Here is a 7,001-nt window from a genome sequence, read left to right as displayed (position 1 = left end):
TCATCTATAGTCTTGACTGAATAAAATATTTTTCATGATCAAGAGTAAGGCCATCTTTGTTACATTTTATTCTTGATCAAACTACTTTCTTTTAACCGTATTTAACACATCTTGGAGCTTCACTTGATTCTCCACTCCTTAGTATCTCTGGTGACTTCCTCCGAGGATGACCTCATAGAGATTGGAAATAACATTGGGGATGAGGCCAAACTTGAGTCTTGTCACTAGGCAGAACTCACACTTTGAGAAACATGTTGGCTCCATTAGTTTTTGATGATAATAAAACATTCTCATTCATTTGTGTCTGATATCTCTACTCGAGTGTGCAGGATAAAAATTGTATGCAAATAATTAATCAATCATTCAAATGCACCTATCAAAGAGCATAGGAATAAGGAAGTCACAATTGATCAACAAGACAAAAGCCCCTTAGTCGATTAATGAAGAGTTAGTCAGCTAAAATTCAAACCAAAGGTTGACAGGCTGAAGAGTATTAAGAGACAGAAAAGACTAAGTCGACCAAGGAATAAGTTAGTCGACTAAAAAGGTACTGGCATAAATCTGGACTTCAAGACAGAACCAACTTAGTCGACCAAGAAATAAGTTAGTCGACTAAGTGCTTACTACTAGAAACTGGAAACAGAAAATAAAGACAACTTAGTCGACTAAGAGCATTCTGCCAAAAAATTTGAATTGTGCACTAGAAGACAGATTAACGGCCAGAACTGCTACCAAACTGTTGCCAACGGTCAAAAACTAGCTAACCCACATCAGAGCTGATTTTCCAAGTATAAAAAGGACTTCTAACTACTAGAAAAGGATATTGAAGGCTTCAAAGTCCAAAAAGAGCTAAAAAACCAGCAAATACTTTCGGCTCATTTACTGCACTCAACTCCTATCTTTGTAATTGTGAACTGCACTTCACTTTGTACCAGTTAGATCAACCTTGTTATCATACGTACACTCTTCTCAATTTTTTTCTTGTATTCTTAGAGTGAGCGGCCCACTCTAAAGGATTGATTCAAGTTAGGATTGCTTGATTGAGCATAGGTTCTAACTTTGCCTTGAAAAGTTAGGTGTTGGGTTTTAGTTGATCTTGGTAAAAATTATTATGAAAGGTTTTGGCTAATCCTGGTAAAAGCCATTGTAAAAGCTTGGTGAAAGCTTGTGAATTTCATCATTCTTAGTGGATTGATTGGAAAATCCTTGGTTGAACAATCAAGGTAGTGGATGTAGGTCTTGGATCGAACCACTCTAAATTCTGCTGTGTCTTCTACTCTGTTTTTGTTCTTATTTTTATTCGTTCTTTTCACTTGCATTTGTTCCCACTTAGAGCCAATTTTTGAAAGAGTCAAATTGTGTTATTCAACCCCTTCTAGCACATTTACTTGGGACCAACAAAACATGCCTTGGTATTGCCTATGACAAACCATAACTTACCCTCGAAGGTGTCGGGTTCACTGATTTTGGGCAATAATAAATTGTGCACGAGACTAGCATAAAATAAACTTTTTTCTGATTCGACGCCCATCAGCTTTTTGAAGCACATTCTCTTCATTATGTCTAACTCATTGTTTTCACAATGCCTCACGTGTGACATGCAGTTGCATCCATTTACAGTGGATGTTAATGCCAACATTGAAGCTTCACTAGTCCTTTAAAACACGAAGCAAAGCTTCTAGGTTTCTTGTTCTGTTTTAGCCATCTATAATAGAAAACCAATAACATTTCCATTTAGCAAATATGATCAAGGAAGATTAAAAAAAAGCAAGAACTAGTTTTTACTATCTTTGCATACATAAAAGAAAATAAATGAAGCGCACGTGAAGCATGGCTTATTAAGCAACAAAATGTATACATAATACATGAATTGAAGTTGAGCAAAAATTAGAAAAGCATTAATATCCAAGCAATGACTAGAAAACAGTCACACAGTGCACTATAAACCAATCACACAATGTCCTATCAAGTAGTCACGTAATGCTTAAAATCCAATCACGCAATGTGTCATAAGCTAACCTTGCATCAAACTATGATAGGGTAGAGTTGTCTATGAGATTAAGTCTTTTGTACTTGTAAGGGAAATATCCCTCTTTCAAATGTTGTAATGGCTTGAGGTGACACCTTTAAAAATATTTATTAAGTCTTTAAGGGAAAAAACCCTTTAGGAAAGTAATGTCCTCATTTCAAATGTTGTAATGACTACTGATTGAAAACGTGTAAAATCTTGTAAACTCTTTATAAGGGGTGAGCAGTCAACGAATTGTTGAGCTGCCTCACTAGTAAAGGCATGTTTATAGCGAATTATCTAGGGCTACCCCTATGGCCGGACGATAGCGTGTCTAGGTCCTTTTGTAATTAATTTCATATTAATAAAATATTTTTCCTTTTTATGGCTTACTGGTTGCATAAATGGCATTCGATATACCTTCTAATTTTGATGAGGGTTCTCTTAATCTGATTTGTTGCTATTATTGATGTTTGATCAGATATAACTAAGTATTGGCTGACTTGCATGGAAGTGTCTACTCAAGTACCGCATGGACTATCGTATACTTAGGCAAAATAGTGTAGTTCATGATAGTTGGTATTAGAGCACAAGTGAGACGTGCTAATTTAAAGTGTAAAAATGGTGACCACGCAAAGTGCACTAGAGGACCATTAGAGGATTAATAAGCTAGAGGCTACGATAGCTGCGGTAAAAGCTCAAATGGTTCCGCGAGAACGAATGGATTACCAGGCTTTGAATAAAGTCACCATTAAGAATAAATATCCTATTCGACTTATAAGAGATCTCTTTAACCAGCTAAGTGGTGCAAAGTACTTCTCCAAACTAGATTTGAGATCGAGTTAACATCAAGTAAGAGTGGCTGAGGGAGATAAGTCAAAAACCATCTGCATAATACGGTATGGCACATTTGAATTTCTCATTATGCCTTTTGGACTAACCAATGCTCAGACTACCTTTTACATATTGATGAACCAAGTGTTTATCTGGATAAGTTCATGGTGATCTACTTAGACGATATTGTGGTGTACAGTTTGACCTTAAAAGAGCATCAACAGCATTTGTGACAAGTCTTTTAAAGGTCATATGACAACTAGTTATATGTAATAAAGGAAAAATGTGCATTCGTGTAAACCCGAATCCAATTTCTTAGCCACATAATTGAACAAGGGCACATCCTGATGGACATGCAAAAGGTAAAGCATATCAAAGAATGAGCCACCCTTAAGAATACAATTGAGCTTTGTTTTTTCTTAGGGGTAGCCAATTATTAACTGAGATTTGTGGAAGGATATTCAAGAAGAACAGTAGCACTAACAAAATTGCTGAAAAAGGGACAAAAATGGAGCTAGACGTCACAGTGTCAAGAAGCCTTCAAAGGTTTGAAGGACATGATGATAACGGATCTTGTGTTATCAATCCCTAATATTGCAAAGCCCTTTAAGGTACAGACGAATGCATCAGACTTTGCACTTAGAGGGGTGTTACTACAAGAAGGACACTCAGTTGCGCTCGTAAGTCAGAAGTTGAATGAAGCTAAGAGGAGATACACAACATAGGAGAAAGAATTACTGGAGGTGATTCATTATTTACGTGACTGGCGACATTACTTGTTAGGATCACAATTCGTGGTTAAAACCGACAATACAACCGTAAGTCACTTTTTCACACAACCAAAACTTAAGGCTAAGCAGGCGAGATGGCAAGAGTTCTTAACCAAGTTTGATTTCTCTTTCGAGAATAAAGTTGGAAAAGCGAATGGTGTGGCAAGCACCCTCAATAAGAATGCTAAATTTGTAGCTTTAAGGGTGATCATGCTAATGACAACCAGCAGAGTGACCACAAATATCCGTAATCTGATTGAGAAAAATTTGCATCGAGACCCCCAAGCAATGGCCATTAGGAAGTTGGTGGAGAGCAAAAAGTCGAAATACTTTTGGGTGGAAAATAGACTCCTATTAATAAAGGAATCACGCATATTTGTTCCAAAAGTAGGAGAGCTTAAGTAGAAAATAATGCGGGCATGACACAACACTCTTTGGGCAAGACATCTAGGTTGGCAATGGACTGTTACACTACTGAAACAAGGTAACTATTGGCCTCATATGAGATAAGATGTGATGGATAATATGAAAACGTGCCTCATTTGCCAACAGAACAAAATAGATAAATAGAAATAGACGGGAATGCTCGAACCTCTACCAGTGCCGACCAAACTCTGGGAAAGTATTTCTTTAGACTTTATCGTAAGACTTCCTAAAGTGGGGGATATGACAACAATCTTGGTAATGGTGGACCGATTTTCCAAGTATGCGATGTTCATTCCAATGCAGAAGTTTGGGTACGTAGAAGAAATGGCTCGCATGATTTTTAAACATGTGGTGAATTATTAAGGTGTTTCGAAAAGCATTATCAGCAATAAAGATCCAAGGCTTACCAACTTTTTTTGGAAAGAGCTATTTAAGCTATTGGGGTCAGAACTCAACATATCTTCCAGTTATCACCCACAAACAGATAGTCAGACAGAACGCTTTAATGGGTTATTGGAAGAATACTTGTGACACTTTGTACAGTCAAACTAGAAGAATTGGCCTAACCTATTAGATGTGGCTCAACTATGTTTCAACTCATAAAAAAGCTCAACCTCCAATAGAACCCCTTTCGACGTCGTCAGTAGACAACAACCTAAACTTCTTCATACCTCAATGGAATCATATACAGATAAAAGTCTACGGACGTTCAACTTTGCTAAGGAGTGGAGGCAAAACACTAAAATCACTAAAGCTTATTTAGAGAAAGCCTCCAGTCGGAGGAAGGAGTGGGCAAATAAAGGTCGAAGGGAGCAACACTTTAAGGTGGGAGACCTAGTGCTGGTGAAGTTGGTACCCGAACAACTTCGATTCCTAATGAAGAGAAATCGAAAACTAGTACAAAAGTATTAAGGTTTAGTACTGGTGGTAGCCAAGGTAGGGGGCACCTTCTACAGGATTGATCCACCAAAGTGGATAAAGGCACACCTTTTGTTTCACATCAACAATCTGAAGTCATTCCATGCAAATCCAATAAATGTAAGCAAGAGTCGAGCCACAAGAGTCACCATTAGCACCAAGCCACTATCACAGTGCCTAGTGGAGGAGATTTTGGCAAGGAGCACGACAACAATAAATAAACGATCGACACAAATGTACTTAGTAAAATGGGAAGGTTTGGGGCCAAATGAGATCACATGAGAGAAGAAAGCTGACCTTTGCGCCTTTCAACAGAAGATTGAAGTATTTTAAGCTAACCAATTAATGAGGACGTAAACAGATTGAGTAGGAGAAGATGTCATGAGCCAACCATGTATCGAACTATGATAAAGTAAAGTTGTCTATGAGATTGAGTCTTTTGTACTTGTAAGGAAAATGTTCCGCTTTCAAACATTGTAATGGCTCATGGTGACACCTCTAAAAATACTTGTTAAGTCTTTACAGGGAAAAGACCTTTTAGGAAAAGAATGTCCTCATTTCAAGCGTTATAATAGCTATTGGTAAAAAATGTATAAAATATTGTAAACTCTTTATAGGAGTGAGCTGCCTCACTAATAAAGGTATGTTTGTAACGAATCATCTAAGGCTGCCTCTATGGCCCTACGATTACGTGTCTTGGTCCCTTTGTAATTAATTTCATATTAATAAAATATTTTTCCTTTTTATGGCATAATGGTTGCATATATGGCATTTGGGATGCCCTCTGATTTTGATGCGGGTTCTTTTAGTCTAATTTGTTACTATTATTGATGTTTGATCAAATATAACCAATTATTGGCTGACTTACATGGAAGCATCTACTTAAGTGCCTCACAGACTATCGCATACTTAGGCAAAGGAGCGTAGTTTGTGACACAATGCCTATCAACCAGTCATGTAATATCTAAAAACTAGTCATGTAATGCCCTATGAATCAGTCACGCAATGCCTAAAAACTAGTCATGCAATGTCTAAAAACCAATCATGCAATGCCTAAAACCCAGTCACGCAATGACTAAAAACCAATCATGCAATGCCTAAAAACCAGTCACGCAACGCCCTACAAACCAATCACACAATGATTAAAAACCAATCAAGCAATGCCTAAGTCTCGCAATACCTAAAAACCAGTACGTAATGCCCTACAAATTAGTCATGCAATGACTAAAAATCAGTCACACAATGCCTATAAATCAGTCATGCAATGCTCTATCAAATAGTCATGCAATGACTAAAAATCAATTACACAATGTTTAAAAATTGGTCATGCAATTGTTAGCTCCATTAGTTTTTGATGATAATAAAATATTTCCATTTATTTGTGTCTAATAATTCTACTTGAGTGTGCAGGACAAGAATTGTATGCCAATGATAAATAAATAATTCCATAGGACATATCAAAAAGGCATATGAATAAGAAGCCACAACTAATCAACAAAACAGAAGCTTCTTAGTTGGATAATGAAAGTATTAGTCAACTAAAATTCAAATCAGAAGTTGGCGGGTTCAAGAGTATTAAGAAACAGAAAAGACTTAGTCGACCAAGAAATGGGTTAGTCGACTAAGAAGTTGTTGCTAGAAATTTGGACTTCAAGACAAAACCAACTTAGTCGACTAAGAAGAGAGTTAGTCGACTAAATGCTCATTGCCAGAAGTAGAGAACAGAAGACAGAAGCAACTTAGTCGACTAAGATATCAATTAGTCGACTAAAAGCATTCTGCCAAAAATTTTGAATTGTGCACTAGAAGACAGATTAACGGTCAGAACTGCTACCAAACTGTTTCCAACGGTCAAAAACTGTCTAACCCACATCAGAGCTGATTTTTCAAGTATAAAAGGGACTTCTAACAGCTAGAGAAGTAGATTGAAGGCGTTCAAGTCCAAAAGAGCTCAAAAACTAGAAAATACTCACAGCTCATTTACTGCACTCAACTCCTATTTTTGTAATTGTAATATGTACTTCACTTTGTACCACTTAGATCAA

Source organism: Theobroma cacao, chromosome 8 (genome assembly GCF_000208745.1).
Source record: "Theobroma cacao cultivar B97-61/B2 chromosome 8, Criollo_cocoa_genome_V2, whole genome shotgun sequence".
Taxonomy (NCBI): Eukaryota; Viridiplantae; Streptophyta; class Magnoliopsida; order Malvales; family Malvaceae; genus Theobroma; species Theobroma cacao.
The sequence above is the reverse complement of the archived record's forward strand: the minus strand, read 5'-3'. Positions refer to the sequence as shown.